The following is a 4,604-nucleotide window of genomic DNA, read 5'->3' as shown; positions in this document are numbered from 1 at the left end:
CACGTTGAGAATCCTGTTGAGGGTGACAATGGAACTCCTGTGAGGAGTAAGAGACAGAGGACTGCAAAGTCCTTTGGTGATGATTTCATTGTGTACCTCGTGGATGACACACCCAGGACTATTTCAGAAGCCTATGCATCTCCTGATGCTGACTACTGGAAGGAAGCTGTACGTAGCGAGATGGATTCCATCTTAGCTAACGGAACCTGGGAGATCACTGGTCGTCCTTATGGGTGCAAACCTTTAGGATGTAAGTGGGTGTTCAAGAAGAATCTTAGACCTGATGGTACGATTGAAAAGAACAAGGCACGGCTTGTGGCTAAGGGTTATACCCAGAAAGAAGGTGAATACTTCTTTGATACTTACTCACCCGTGGCTAGACTGACCACAACTCAGGTGCTACTATCACTGGCTGCCTCATATGGTCTTCTCGTTCATCAAATGGACGTCAAGACGGCTTTCCTCAATGGAGAGTTGAAGGAGAAAATTTACATGGATCAGCCAGATGGTTTTGTAGTACTTGGTCAGGAAGGAAAGGTGTGCAAGTTATTAAAGTCTTTATATGGCCTTAAACAAGCTCCTAAGGAGTGGCATGAGAAGTTCTAAAGGACATTAACTGCTGCCGGCTTTGTAGTAAACGATGGTGACAAGTGCGTGTACTATCGCTATGGTGGGGGTGAAGGAGTTATTCTTTGTCTGCATGTCGACGACATATTGATCTTTGGAACCAAACTTGATTTAATCAAGGAGGTTAAGGATTTCTTATCTCACTGTTTTGAGATGAAGGATCTAGGAGTAGCTGATGTTATCTTAAACATCAAGCTGTTGAGAGATGAGAATGGTGGGATCACACTACTTCAGTCTCACTATGTGAAAAAGGTCTTGAGTCGTTTTGGGTATAGGGACTGCACACCTTCTCCAACTCCGTATGATGCTAGTGTGTTGCTTCGAAAGAATCACGGATTGCTAGAGATCAACTGAGGTATTCTTAGATTATTGGCTCGCTTATGTATTTGCTGTGAGCAAGCTGAGTCGGTTTGTGTCAAAACCGGGAGATGATCATTGGCATGCTCTTGAGAGAGTTATTCGCTATTTGAAAGGCACCGCGAGTTATGGGATTCACTACACCGGGTATCCAAGGGTACTGGAGGGTTATAGTGACTCAAACTGGATATCTAATGCTATGAGATAAAGCCCACGAGTGGTTATGTTTTTACACTTGGTGGTGGCGCTGTTTCCTGGAAGTCTTGCAAGCAGACCATCTTAACGAGGTCAACTATGGAAGCAGAACTCACAGCATTAGACACTACCACTGTTGAAGCAGAGTGGCTTCGTGAACTCTTGATGGACTTACCTATGGTTGAAAAACCAATACCCCCTATCCTGATGAACTATGATAATCAAACTGTGATTGTCAAGATAAACAGTTCGAAGGACAATATGAAGTCCTCAAGACATGTGAAGAGGAGACAAAAATCTGTCAGAAAATTGAGGAACTCCGGAGTTATTACGTTGGATTATATCCAAACATCGAAAAACATGACAGATCCCTTCACAAAGGGTCTATCACATAATGTGATAGATAATGCATCGATGGAGATGGGTTTGAGACCCACCGCATGAGTTGTCCATAGTGGTAACCCACTCTATGTGATCGGAGATCCCGTGAAGTAGAAGTGGGAGACAAGCTGTTGGTCAGCTGGGAGGAGAGTATCCCTATATTAACTATCCCACTCCGTGAAGATGCAATACTCTCCTGATCTGCATGGCAGGTTGATACTTATCTTAATGTGTTCCAAGTGGCTTATTCGGGTAAGCAGAGATGTTGTCCTGCAGAACATCTTCTGAGGAACACACCTATATGAATTTGACTGTTAACGTCGCAGTCTGTGAGAATTGGGTGTTCTCTAATAAATTCATGAAAATGCCCTGGAGTACGGCGTATACGCTCCACCCGCGGGGAAGCCTTACGGCAGCCCACTATCGGTCAAGAATTTGTGTGAAACTAGTTTCGCAGAAAACTTGTAGTTCAAGGCATAGTCCACTATTCAAGTTGTGATCTAGTGTAGCATAAATCTTTAAGTGGAAGTTCAACTTCACAGTCTCCACTAAGCACCGATATATAAACAATGTTTTGGAACTAAATGATGAGATGTGCCAATGAGACTTTGTGGGGGATTGTTGGAATTTTGCTAGTAGGCCTTTGGCCCAAAGCCCAACTAAAATTCTGAAATTCTCTTGGCCCATTCATGCACACATGTGAGTGGAGTGGGTGAGACTAAAGTTTAGTCCCACCCCGGAAGTTGAGAGAGAGTTGCACCTCTTTATAAGGTGAGCTCTTCTACCACTTGTATGAGCATGAGAAGAGGAGACCTACACGCGCGCTCCTCCTCCTCGCTCGCCTCGCCACGCCACGCCACGCCGCGGGATTGAGGCAAGCCGAGGACAGAGCTATGCACATTGTCTATATTTTTGCTGTTCGGGAAAAATTAATGAGTCATTAATTAATAATTAAGGGACTCGTTAATTACTGAACCATTTCCGATTCTTTTGGATCGTGATGACTCGGACGTGGGGTTTACTCCCACGACCTACCCGGCCCGCACTATATAGTCAGGCAGACGTCTACCCTAGCCGTCGCCGCTTCGTATGGTTTCTGACCACCGTTCCAGATCATTGCGCCGCCAAGCAAGTCTTCTCCATCCCTCGTTTCGGCGTGCATCGGGAGAAGGGACAGCAGGCCTCTAGAACCCCGCCTCTCGTGATCCTGTATGGGAGAGGGGCGATCAGGTTTTTGGGGAGCGCACTCGCGCGACTGCTGGCAGCGACGACTTCGCGAACGACGACTTCTTCCCCGACCTCGGCAACCTCATCCTCGACGACATGGGCGACAACGTCAACGCCGTCGGTGCTTCACCCGCGGCACCGTATGTTATTTTATCTTTCTTGTTCGAGATCGTGGTAGAACTCATGTTTCTAGTATATGCCCTAGATGTGATCTGTTCATCTAGTATGCTAGTTCGCATGATTAGTTTAATCTCTGCTATTGCTGTCATGATCTATTTCCTATTTATTCGTATTAAATCTCGTAGTAATTTGCTCATTTTTCCAACACATATCTGTGCATATAGTGTCTGAAATACTAATTATTTGGATATCCGTGACTAAGCTGCATTGGATTTATGAACCTGCTGCTGCACTATATAGATGTCACAAGAACCGTACACCACCTCCATCTTTGCACTACAAAATCTGACTATCAATTCATCTTCACCTCTCTCTCAGCTACAAAGCCTACAATACAATTGCAGCTATCCTTGCAGCAATGGCAACCACACGGGCGACCGCTGCCTTCTTGGTTGCAATCATGCTCCTTTTTGTGTGCATCGGCGCACATGCCGGCGGCGCAGCGACAAGGTCAAGGTGGTAGACCTCGTGGTAGAAACCTGCAAGAATGCTTCGAGCAGCTGCCGCAACAAGCACCTGAACGTCACCCAGGAATTCTGCGTGCAGACTCTCCGGTCCGACAAAAGGAGCTCTGAGTCCAAGGACCTCCGCGACCTGTCGCTCGTCGCCGTTGACATCCTCAAGATCCACGTGGCGGCTGCCGGCGGCAAGGTGAAGGAAGCACTCCAGAAAGCCAAGAAAGGTACGGAGGAGGCGCTCGGCCTCAGGTATTGCCAGGTGGATTACGATGCTGCTATCGGTACCCTCGGCCTCTGCGACGCCATGCTCAGGGACTTCCATGTCCCCATGGGCGACGCCGACGGCCCGTGGTTCTTTGAACTGCCCGAGTGTGTGGAGAAGGCGACTGACCATGTCAGCGACTGCCGGCATGAGCTTCCCATGGAAAGCCAGACAGTTATCAACGATAACGAGGAGTTGATCAAGCTGGGCAGCCTGAACAATGTCTTGCTAGGGCCATATGACTTTGATAGTTAATAATCTACTAGTCATCAACCCGTGCATCAGCACGGGCTAGCACTTCTAATATTAAATACTCCCGCCAGATATTTTACTCTGTATAGAAGATTTATTTGAAGTAAAACAACGTAAAGTTTGACCAACTTACAGAAAAAATATCAATATTCTCAATGTGTAATCAATATCATTAAATGCGGCATGAATTTTAATTTTATACTCTGTGACTTTAGTATTGTACATGTTAATATTTTTTAATATAAATATGCTCAAACTTTATGAAGTTTGACTTCAGGCAAATCTTATATGCAGACTAAAAAGAATTATTTGGAGAAGTAGTATGTAACACTGTAGCAAACAATATATCAAAGTTTGATTTCTGCAATTCTTGATTACGCTAAGCACCATAGGTTATTTGTATTTTATATTCTTGTATTAACCAATAAATTCTTAAAGAAAATCTTTCACGATTGAATTGGAGTTGTGTGATAGATTAATCGTATTTCACAATCATATTTGTGCAAAGAAAATCATAAGAGGATTTCTTTTCAGATTAATGTGCTTGAAAGTTTATTGTACTTTCTATCCTTGCTACACATATGTATATCACATACATAATCATTTGTTTATATGAGATCTTTGTCGTGCAGGAAACATCCACATTATTTTTTACTATAAAAATT

The 4,604-nt window shown here is 44.5% G+C and overlaps 1 pseudogene; it reads left to right on the top strand.

The window, feature by feature from the left end:
* Positions 1 to 3,325: 3,325 nt before the first annotated feature.
* Positions 3,326 to 3,942, top strand: LOC119333678 (annotated as a pseudogene).
* Positions 3,943 to 4,604: the final 662 nt, after the last annotated feature.

Source organism: Triticum dicoccoides, chromosome 7A, assembly GCF_002162155.2.
Source record: "Triticum dicoccoides isolate Atlit2015 ecotype Zavitan chromosome 7A, WEW_v2.0, whole genome shotgun sequence".
NCBI classification, from domain to species: Eukaryota; Viridiplantae; Streptophyta; class Magnoliopsida; order Poales; family Poaceae; genus Triticum; species Triticum dicoccoides.
This window is presented reverse-complemented; position numbering and strand designations above follow the sequence as displayed.